Source organism: Habropoda laboriosa, unplaced genomic scaffold (genome assembly GCF_001263275.1).
Source record: "Habropoda laboriosa isolate 0110345459 unplaced genomic scaffold, ASM126327v1 scaffold36, whole genome shotgun sequence".
NCBI lineage: Eukaryota > Metazoa > Arthropoda > Insecta > Hymenoptera > Apidae > Habropoda > Habropoda laboriosa.
In genome coordinates this window covers 56,621-69,260 of record NW_017100155.1, presented here as the reverse complement: position 1 = coordinate 69,260, position 12,640 = coordinate 56,621, and positions in this window count along the sequence as shown.

The window sequence follows — 12,640 nt, the reverse complement described above, 5'->3', positions numbered from 1 at the left end:
TCTATGTATTACATAAAATAATTATTCGCTTCAAACAAAGCTATACAAAATTCTAATATTATCGTTCATTGCGCGGAGATAAATAAAAGAAGGTTGCGAAACCTCGCATCGGTGATAATGAAGAAATTTCAAGCAAAATTCACCAGTCATAAATCAAACGAAAGATTTGCAAAACGATAGAATGTGCATGAAGGCCGAGTGTGAATGGCCGAAATGGTAGCCAATACATATAGCAGGAGACAAAAGATTCGTCATAGAGCTCTTTCAATTCCCCCTGCGGTGCATTCTGGTTGGCCATTTCGAGAAGCTCCAACATCGAGATCGACTGAATCGCAAACCTACCTATTGTGACCACGCACTGCATATTATTGCGTAGAACGCGTGTGGAGAGCGGTTTAATATTCGCTGAATGGAGTGGTAGAAGCGGTTGAAATACGAGCTTCATGACATGCCTAAATTCGACAACGATTTGCGACAGGAATCATGCACGCCAGGCATGCCACGTATGAATTAGAGCTAAATACTTTGGAGAATTCTTCCTCTGGATTTCAAGCTTCGCGCGATCCCTAAAATAATTAGATCGAAGCTATGCGTGAATTAATTACTGATTGATAAATCTAAATATTTGTTTGATATATCGTTGTTTTGCCAGTTTCTTCTTCCATTTTGTTTCTTTTCCATGGAACGAACAATTTTCTGCCTTCTATAATGGAGAATACGTTCGTGTGTATTTAAATGTCATAATAGGAAGAAATGGACATTGACTCCCTAATTGTGTAATAAAATCATTTAACAATTTTTCTTTCAATATTTTCATTTACGTTTCCTATTTTTCCCGAGGAACTGCACATCAAATCTTATACAATATTTTTTTCTTATTTTCACTTGTAGATTGTGTTTCTGAAGTTTGTCGGGAAATTATGAAACACCCTGTATATCTGAATTTTTGCAATGATATTGTGTGACGTGTCGTTCAATTCGTCTCAACAAACTCTATAATACTGCGAAAAAAATAAATAGATATAGCGTTCCGTTTAGAAAAATAAACTTTTGAAATCTCCCCTAATAAGACTTCACCCTGAAAAAATTAATTATACATTATATTCTCCGTTATAAAAGATAATTTTTGCAAGAATATTTTTGGGATAGCTTCAGTTCCTCCCGAGATATTCCACTATGACACTCTGAATATAATTCCAAAAGTCTTCTACTTTAACCCTTGCTTCATGATTTTTTTAACGACTGAGCTAAAATATCGAGCAAAAGCTTATTCACATTTGGCAATTCCTAGATTTACGAAGAAAAACTATACCTGCAAAGAAAATTAATTTCATTACATCCCCTATCACACCAAACAACTTTTGCAAAAACATTTTTTCGATAGCTTCAGTTCCTTCTCAGACACTCCACTGTAACTAATTAAAATTCTTAAAGAATCTTCCACTTAACCCTTTATCCACTAATTTTCTCAATAACTGAGCTATTCACTGTTTCAATACCGCAAAGCCAAAATTTCCCAAATTATTCACATTTGACAATTCTCAAATTACAAGACAAACCTAATCTTTCTCGCCAACATAATTCCTTTTCTCACACTTCGTCCGTAACTTGCGACACGAGTCCAGCTCGTTGTTCCAAGTCGAGACTATCGAACTAGCGAAATCGTTCTATGCAAAGCATCAAGTGCACAGCTTAATTAAATGCCCGACGAGATCAAAGTCGTCTTCTTCCCGGCGGAACGGACGTTCGCACGCAACTGTTCCTATTTGTCGATCACGGGGTATTAAGCTGTGACTTAGCCAGCTGCCTATATAACGTTCAATGTACCTTATGTACGTAATCACAGGGGCATACGCGCGTATCGGCGTTTGCTTAATACTCACAGAATACGGTGGCCGCTCTCTCTGGCCCATATAGCTTTGCTTAAATGATATGTTTATGTCGCATTTAACGCGCCGTTCGAGGAGGCACGCGTGCAAACGTGCACAGCACCCCATCATAAATATTAGCGTTCGCGCCGTTCTAATTTGCAATCTTGGAAATTCGTTGCATTTCAAATTTCACGCGTACCACTGACGAACGAGCTGCTTTGCAAGGCAGAATAAATGGAAATGAAAGTGTAAAGCTGCCCGCTAATGATCCTGGAAAATGTGCATCGTCGAAGCACTGGTTTCCTGTATTTCTACCCTGGATTCCCACGATTGTTACTTTTTATCGATTCGCGAACACGAGATTTGTCGTGTTTCTGGAAAAATTAGGGAAATACAGTTTTGTTTTTCTTGGAAGAGAAAGTTTGAGAATTTTTTTTTTTAGGGAGATAAAATTGTTAGATTTTGGGAACGACGCGACTCGAAACAGGGAAACGAAGAGGTTTTGTTTGCTAAACTATTTTGCTTTGAAACGAAGGTATAGAATTCCTAGTGGATTAATCTATCTTTGAAGTAGCTACCCTGGCAGAAGTAAAGCAATAAAATTTGCATAAAATCGTTGAACAAGGTATTGTTCGAGTCTACTTAGGTACATTATGCGTTGCAAATGTACGTTTAATGCTTCGAACAAAATTCTATCGAGTAAAAGAGTTTCTCTCCTAAAGGGTTAAAATTTGTCGAAATTCTTGACAAAAATTTGTCAAATGAAATGTCACAACTTAAAAAATTTAACTAATTTAATAGTACATAATTTATGTATAAAATTACGAAAAGGAAATCAAACAATCCGGATGCTAATCATTTTGAAAAACTTCCTCGAAACTCTTGACAAAAATTTCTAAAATGAGATATTAAAATTTAACGGTATAATTCACGTGTCAAATGACGAAAAGAAAATCAAATAATCTTGATACTGATGAATTTGGCAAACTTGACGATTTCGTCCAAAATGAAATAACAAAAGTTTCCAAAATGAGATGTTAAAATTTAACTAATTTAACTCGTTTAGCAGTATATAATACACGTAAAATTACGAAAAGAAAATTAAATAATCTGGATGCTAATAAAAACAAACTTTCTCGAAATTCTTGACAAAAATTTCTAAAATGAGATATTAAAATTTAACTAATTTAACGGTATATAATTAATGTATCAAATCACGAAAAAACAAATCGAATTGTCTTGATACTGATAGATTTGACAAACCTGACGATTTCGTCCAAAATGAAATACCAAAAGTTTCTAAAACAAGATGTTAAAATTTACCTAATTTAACTTATTCAACAGTATACATACGGTGACTCTTACTAATGTTCGGACACTCTTTAGAACAGTATAACATTTTAAAAATTTGACTTAACGACTTGAGTTTTTTTCAGAAGTTAGAAGGATTAGTATACTGGATGACGCGTATAAAATTTTTGGAAAAAATTGCAATTTGTGGGAATCGCGAAGAAAATTGTAAAGGTCACATTCGACAACTTTTTTATCTGAGCCCGTAATGAAAATTTAAAAAATACGTTTTGTAGATTTATGCCAATTATACGCATGCTGAAAATTTTATCGAATTCGGTTAATGTTACTACGAGCTACAAATCGTTAAAGATTGTGAAAATCGCACTATTTCACGTCGTTGGGCCTATAATTGGAATAAATCTGAAGATTCCTTACATCTTTCGATGCCTGTTGCTTGTTTCTCCATCTACCGATTTCGATGAAATTTTCAGCATGTGTATAATTGACTAAAATCTACAAAACGTATGTTTTAAATTTTCGTTACAAGCTCAGATAAAAAAGTTGTAAACAGTGACCTTTACAATTTTCTTCGTGATTCCCGCAAATTGCAATATTTTCAAAAAATTTTATACATGTCATCTAGTATACTAATCCTTCTAACTACTCAAAAAAGCTCAAGTCGTTTGATCCAATTTAAAAAAAGTTATACTGTTCTAAAGAGTGTCCGAATATTAGCAAGAGTCACTGTATAATTCATGTATCAAGCGACGAAAAGAAAATCGAACAGTCTTAACGCTAATGGATTCGACAAATCTGACGATTTCCTCCCAAACGAACAGAATAAAATGCGAACAGCCTTGCTATAGTATTCTATGAAGTTTCAACAATGAACAATGTACAGTCCTTTTGGTCTTCCCTAACGACTAGCACATGTTAATCACTTGAACACGTTTTCATGGTTGTCCCATTATACGACGCTACGCCAGCTTACAGTACAGCTACTGCCTAACAATCCTTGAATAGAGAACGAGTTATAGCACCGCACCTGCCCCTTACTTTCCACATTCGGCCCTACTATACAGACTGTTTCCGGTTTCGAAATTTAACACAGTCTGACGAGAGAGCTTATTGAAATTCTGGACCAAATATTCGTCGCGTTCATTGATAAACTTCACACGCTACTACATGTTCAATCGTTGAACAATGGACGTAGATGAAATCATAAATTTGGGTTTGTTTCTTTCAAGGATTACGTGAAAGAAGGAAATTGAAATTAGGTTTCTTTCTGTTTCGATGTGAAATCTTTTTAAAGACTTTTGCAAATGCATCTCGAGCCTTGCTTTCAGAATGTAGAAAAAGTAAATGTGGCTTTAGAGGGAGAATCTTCACACTTGGATTGATGAATGTTTGTGAGAAGAAATTGTTTATAACAATGAGCATTAATGTTAAGTTTGTTTCTTTGTATCGACATACAGTAAATTCTCTACAAGAGTCACTAGGTTTGGATTCTACAAGTGACAGTCTAGATGGTCCTACGCCTAGGTCTGCGTCATTGCTGCGCCCATGTTATCTCGCTCGCAGTACAAGAAAATACATTTTAAGCATAGGATTATAGTATTATGCTTTATAATTTCTTTTTTCAATTGAAAATAATGTCTAGCTAGCTGTGACGTTCAAAATTTTTAGTTGACAACATTTATTTTATTTTAATTATTCTAAACATTTGAGGCACTCCAGTCACTGATGACCACCATGGCCATATCGAGGAAACAATCTAATGTTAATACCTATTGAGTGATTAATTTAATTTCATAATATATCGCTTTAGCGAGCCACCGTTTGGTTGCCAATTGTTTATCACATAGAGTCGGCCTACCTCCACGTAAAAAAAAAAATATAAGAAAATTTGAATAAAATACGCGACGAGAATTGGGGAGAAGCATAAGTTAAACGCGTAAAAATATTCAATAATAAACGAACTAGGGATGAAGCTATTATTTCAATACGCGATGCACTGACTCTAGTATTTACTAAAATTCAAAAATTCTCGTATAAATTCCGAAAATAGATTATTAATTACGGTAAACTACTGAGACGGTTTAATTTAGGGTGGGCATAGTGCACTCGTTCCAAATCAGCTCACAATATACAATAATAAATCAACTAACTACTTAACATGCAATTCATGCAAATTCCTTGGATGGTAAATTATTAGTAAACAAAATTCAATATCAGAGAAAATATATGAAAAATTTCAAATTAATTCCAACTGCTGGGGGAAAAGTACATATTGATTGTTATGCTGTAACGAAAAAGCAACCTCTCAAAGTCACTTCAATATTCTATTCGACAAGTCTGAAGAACAAGGATGACTAAAATTCAAATGTTTATTTCCCTAAACCTTCAAAATAATTTCGAAATATTTTATTCGAAGCGGAGTATTCCAAGTCAGTATCGATAATTGAAGAAATTATTTGATTGTATTTAAAAGAACCGAAAGGAGAATATTTAAAGTCTGATATTAAATGTCTAGCAAGTACCAGTAATTGGTAAAATGATTTATATTTGTTTTAAAAGGAAAATTTCTAATAGGTATTAGTTAAAATGAATTGTTATTCAGTCTATTGTATTGAAATTCTAATTGATTCTAATGTATACAAGTGTTACAAGAAGGCTGAGTGTGTACAGGGTGGACCTAGGCTAGCTAGTAGCCCCCGACCACTCTATTCACATCTCAGAACCTTCAGGTCAAAATATGCCGCGAAGTGTCTAGGGCCCAGTATAAAGGGTGAATAAGTTGGCGGCACCTCGGCGGGTCCTTATATACCTGCGGTACCCTCTCCCCAAAGTCATTAGCAAAATCGTCGGTTAGGTCAGGCGGGAAATTTTCGCGGGAAGTTTTCGCGGGAGATTTCCGTTACCGTAACACGGTATAATTTATCAGTTTTCACAATTTTGTTATAAATTTATACTTCCGACAATTTGTTATAACATTGCATATAACAATTTATACGTTTTTACAATATTCTTCAATGGAAACATAGGTTTTAGCGTTCTCGTTACTTACTCGTGGTTAAATTAATTTCGTAGAAATTAAAAATCAGGCTAAACTTTTGCAACCATTTGATTGGATAGAGTTATAGTGTAGACTATGTAGGATCTACTAGGATTTAGTTCACTATTCATAAGTATTAAGACTCCAAGTATGTTCGTACAGAAAATGTAATACAATTTCAATTACATTTATTCACCAAATTTAGTAATAATTCTTTTTTATTTGGTAATAATTATTTAGGTTTCTTTCACATTAAGAAAGTGTCCAAAAATTAACTTTCGAATCTTCATAATTCGTTAATAATTATTTTGCCTCCTTTCACATTCAGAAAGTGTCCAAAAATTAAATTGTGGATCTTCATAATTCGTTAATAATTATTTAAGTTTCTTTCACATTCAGAAAGTGTCCAAAAATTAAATGTTGGATCTTCATAATTCGTTAATAATTATTTAGGTTCTTTTCACACTCACAAAGTGTCCCAAAATTAAATAAAAATGCACAAGTGTCGAATATGAGTAAAGACAATTACATTTATTCACCAAAATTGGTAATGATTTTTTTTCGGGATCTTCATAATTTGCTAATAATTATTCAGGTTTCTTTCACGCTCGCCAAGTGTCCCGAAATAAAATAAAAATATACAAGTGTCGTGTACGAGTAAAGGCAAATTAAATATCGTCCAACAGTAGGTACAAACAGTGTTTAATTTTAACTAGATAATTAAATCACCATCGAAGCTGAACGTAACAAAGAAAGTTCCAGTGTGGAATACGAGTAGTATAAAGCAAATGAAGTTTGCTCGTGGCGGAAACAGGTACCTAGTCATATAAGTAGTTCAACTATGAAACTAGGTGAAATTTTGTACTTGATGTGTATAAGGGAGAAAATTGAAACAGCGGAGATAGAATATACACGTAGCTGTTACATTACCAAACGAGTGAAGGAACAAGTTGCAGGAACTGAATTCTCGAAGTCTAAACTTCTGAAAGACAAAAATGATAAAAAAAAAGACGCTGTAAGTAATGTCTTACTTTATTCCGACGAAAAAGTTCACATACATTTGCAACTTGGAAATTAAGAATATTAACAAACACGTGGAAAATTAAATTTTCTTTGCTATCTATTAATTATAGTGCTTAAATATTTACAAGTAGGATATTGCTATTTACGAAGAGATTTGCATATTCCTGGTTGAAATGTATGTATTTATAAACACACTTTCGTATATACGTCTACACGAATTCACTTTGGACGGTGCGACTGGAAACTAATGCATTCTCACTTCACTGGAAGCACATAAATGTATGCAGTTATATGTACATATATGTATATTCACAGCTCCTCGATCTTTTGACGAAAGTAGCTGGAATTCTGACGAGATGTCAGAAATTTTCTATGAAATAGGATGATTCGTACACAAACACTACTTCTATTTTTATTCGTTTTTTCGAAGAAAATTGACTGATTAAAAATGTACTATAATCATCTTGAAAGCCTCTTTAACCCTTCGACAATTTATCCCGTATGAGATTTGGGGAAAGCGTGAAATATTAAACTGTTCAACTCAAGAGAGACTCTTAAGAAGAAAGTTAAAAGAAGACGAGATATTATTGTAACTATGACGTAGGGTTGTGTATCCCTTGTTTTAAAAATGATCATATCCGACGTGATTATTAGAAAAATACGCGTGATATGTAAGTTTTTGTTACCGTAGTTCATAATTTTATTAGTCTGTCAAAGTGTTAAACCATATTATGCGACGAAAGAATTTCGATGGGTCGACTAAGACAGAGTAATCTAAGGTGATCGCGTTAGTAATTTCAGTATGTCATTGCTTAATTTTCACAACAAAGTTTCTCGATAAAACTAAACTGCTATATTTTTTAAAGAATGCAGAGTTGCATTGACCACTGCATTAAATATGCCTGTGACTTTTATTTCAAAAACAAAATCACATCCACGTAGAAAGAACTATTATACTAACACCAAATAATTCTATCCTCCTTGAGTTTCAATTCCTGTTTAAAGCATTCTTTGGTACATCGACTATTTATCCAAGATTAACTATACCTCGGAAACTATCAGGTCTACCGGAAAGTTCTGTCCGTTTTTGAATGAAAAGAAAATAATACATTTATTAATATTTACTGAACAATATAATTTCCATCGTTACTAACGATCTCTTCCCAGCGTGATGGCAATCTTAGATTCCATTTCTGCAGAATGACTCATCTTTCGATCTTAAGATCACATTATCGGACAGAACTTTCCGGTAGACATAAACGAAAAACTGCGAGATGAATCTTTCCGCGTGAAAATTCCCCAAACCCTATTTCCCATAATTACCCAAATACAACTTCTAAAAAAATATCGGCAACAAGCTACCTCCGTGAACGTTCCGTGTATACCGTACGCCGCACGATATACTGTCACCACTAATGTTTGGCCGAGATTTGCATACGTCTGTCTGGCCTATCCATTCCTCGATGGGCCGGTGTGTCTCATCTTGTTGTCCCTGAATGTGTATACGACCGGTTAGGTCGGCCCCTCTGCCTCTGTATCGGGGGCAGGCGCTATTATACACACAGCCGGCGAACAAGTGACTCACGGCGCACGCGTGTGTACCAGGATGATCGCCCATTACCTCGTCCAAAATAGGGTATTGTGCCAAGAGCCTGTTCCCCGCCGGCTTTCCTACACTTCCCGTGCATCGGCCATCGCGTTCCTTCAGCCGAGCAACTTACAAAATCTAATCACCAGGCCGCCAAGACAAAGGGACGCGTTCAACCGAACTGCACCGGAGGAATTAAGTCCTGGCTCCCCGTTACCGACAGGGTTTATCGATATTGTTCCGAACAGGATGATCTTTGGGTCCGCAAAATTCACAGCTACTCTTCTAGCTTTCGTGGAATTACGGAGACCGCGATAATGGTTCAGGTTCGAACTTCTTTCGATGGAGAATTTGTACAGTTGCCAGAAGAATAGTGTTCGATACTTTAGCGATACTCGATAGTTACCGATACTTTATTTCGGTCGTTTCGATGGTGCAACTGCGGATACAACTGTTGCTTCGTGATTTATAAAACAGGCGACTTGCGGAAAGAACGACATGTCTAATGTACGAATGCACAAGAATGAACCTTCTTCGCAGTTTCGAGGAGTCTTTTATATTGTTATCGGTTTGGTGGGGAGAAGGTTGCTGTGTAGGTAACAAGGTAACCTTGTACCAATTGTAGGTAAACCTAGGAATTTTGGGCGACGAAAGCAAGCGTGACTAATATGGTGGCTAAATAAGGTGAGTCTATAGGTTGGTCATCCAACAATAGTTTAACACGTTGATTGCCACGTTGGTCACCTGTGACCGGAGAGATTGTTTCCTCGATGGAGCCACGTTGGTCACCTGTGACCGGAGAGCCTCAAATGTTTAGCATAATTAAAGTAAAATAAATATCGTCAACTAAAAATTTCGATCATAGCTAACTAGACATTATTTTGAATTTAAAAAAAAAAAATAAAGCACAATGTAATGTTATGCTTAGAATAATGAAAATTGTCTTGTGGCAGTCAACATGTTAAGGGTTGGAACGTGTTTGTTAACGTTAGAAAGATTGACTACAAAAGTGAATTTTTATGTGAAACGTTATTGAAAAATTAGATTTATATCGATACAAACAGAAGTTTACACGAAGAAAACAAAGTGGAAAAGTTACAAATGACAATACTTATCAATATGGAACATTCACTTTTTTGGAAAGTTTCTAATGGGTCCATTTTGACCCAGTTGGTTTTTCTAGTGTTAAAAGATTGGACTGGTGGAAGAATTTAAGGTAGTTGATGCATTCTCCACTGATTTTGAGAGGAGAAGTGAGAAGTAGATACATAGGAAAAACTAATGCTACTGGAACACCTGAAGTTATGTCAAAAAATAAATATTTTGAAAAAGTACGAAGTAGATTTTTGCTATAAAATCTTTTAGAATTCACTTCTACTTCCACGTGTACCTTCAATCCACTAAAATAATTCGCAGAAAAATCAGCTTCAAATGACAAACTCAAGTAGACAACAGTCAAACGACAAATTTTTCACACTGTTAACCTACGAATTCCTCCACGCAAACCGAAAAGGTAACATTTTTCCTAGAACTGTGTCAAAGAACATGGCGAAATACGACTGTTCCCTTCTCGATTCGCGTATTCCCATCGAGTCTTCCTTCCGTCGAATTTCAAGCCGAAACTAATCAAACCGAGCCGAAAATACCAATCCTAACCGCGCGCGCGCCTCCGAGTCGGCCGAAGAAGAACGTGATCAAACATGGGCAGATTTATTTTTTTTGTCCCCATCCAGATGAACCCGATGAGGCCAGTCGAAACCGAAATCGCTAACGAGAAATGCAGAGATCCGTGAACGGATCCTGTTGACGTCGGAGTGCTCGCGAGAGCACGCGATCCCCGTCAACGAGAGACCCTTCCTGCGGGAAATTCGGTTCTCCGTAGCGTAGGTTGATGTATGCAAATGGATCCAGCATTGTAACTACAAAATTTCTAGTCGGAGCCGCGTCCACCTGACCGCGAGGTTACACGCTGCCACGAGGATTAAACCAACGAAAAAGCTGCCTCCTTCTCTCTACCTATCTTTCTCTCTTTCCTCAGCAGTCAGCTTGTGCTAGTTTCATTACTTGATTTGATCCGGCAGACTGGACCGTGACAAACTAGCCAACACAGAACGGTTCCAGGACGATGCAGTGGATAAGGGAATTGTGTTTACTCGTAGTTTGCATACTAGTTACCGCGTTTGCTACCCACTTTACGCGTAACAGGCCCGTAAACATCTTCAGCTGAGGGGCCACTCGAAAGTACGAGCCCCTTTGTCCACGCTTCCTTTGCACCTCCGGCCACTTCCTTCCATTCTTTAACTCACTGCGTTCTAACTCTGCCTCGTTCTCTCTCTCTCTCTCTCTCTCCCCCTCTGTCTCTCCTTGTTCTTCTTCCGCGAAGCATTGTTTCGAGCCGGCCTTTGTCGCTGTTCTCCATCGCCCAACCGCGCATTCATTCCCGCCAGGAAGCCGGCCTGGATTTAGATCGCGACCACGGGGAATTCTGTTTAACGATAGTTGACACTCACGAACATCTCGTTATCGATCTACCACGTTCGTGGAAGCTGTTTGTGTGGGAGAACGGAGTTAGCATGCAGTTGAAGGATTTTTAGAGATTTAGAGTGATTTGTGATTATTGACGTTGGTAATTTATCCGTTGTGCGAAATCTAGCGCTGTTCGAAGTGCTCAAATTCTATTCTATTTCTTTTTTTTTTTTTTTTGCGAGAAATGGAACAGAAATCCTGAATATAATCAATTTTGCCAGCGTTTAGTGTTATTAACCCCTTAACATATGACAACCTGTCAGACACGTGGCAGAGATTCTGACGAAGATGTGAGAAAAATAGTTATATCAGTAAGAAAAATTAATAGTAATCCTAATTTTCGTTTGAACTTGTAAGACTGAGGATTGCTAAACGTGATTAATCTGTAACAGTTTAATTTTTCTTACCTGATACAGTACTGAAGCAGAAAATGGCTGACGCTTAGATGCATAGTCAGAAAAGAAATCATATGTTAAGGGGTTAAGAAACAGTCGTATTTAGTGAAAACGTTTAAAATAAAAGTTTTGATATTTTTTTACATGAAATGAATTTGACACTTGGAATTTGTCGGTCAAACTGCAGTAATCCGTGACACTAAAACGCTGTTATGATTAATTTGGTGGAATATATTGGCAGATTTTGCAATTTTTTTTGCACTTGCAAAACAAATATTATAAATAGATATAACGAGACATTTTATTCAGTTTCGATATTTGCTATTGAACTGAAGATTGAAACCATTTGCAGAAATATTAATAGCAGTATGAATGTGTTGATTAATACGATGTAATATTTGTGACATGCTTTATTATCTGGAGTAAGGGTGCAATCCTTCTTTATAAGTTACTTATGTACGACTTCCGTAAATGAAGTTCGGATAATGTATTCCGCAAGCTTTCAAAGATTAAGATGATTCATAGACTGTCTTGTAACTTTGATACGCACGAAATTATGGAAAATTAAAAGAGTCGAAAGTCTTCTATCGAATTTCAACAATGTTTCCCTGTTCTTAAGAAAGAAAGCAATGATTGAAGAGAATCGGAGAAAAGAAGAATCGAAAATGTTACTTTCTAAAATTTCAGATTATTTAATTTCGATTACAATTCCATGATGTTCTTCAGCATTAATGTAAAATATTAGAAAAATTATCGTAGAATTAATAAAAAATATTTGAAAAATTATCGTAAAATTAGTACACATATTAGAAAAATTATCGTAAAATTAGTAAAAATATTAGAAAAATTACCGTAAAATTAGTACAAATATTAAAAAAGTTATTCTAAA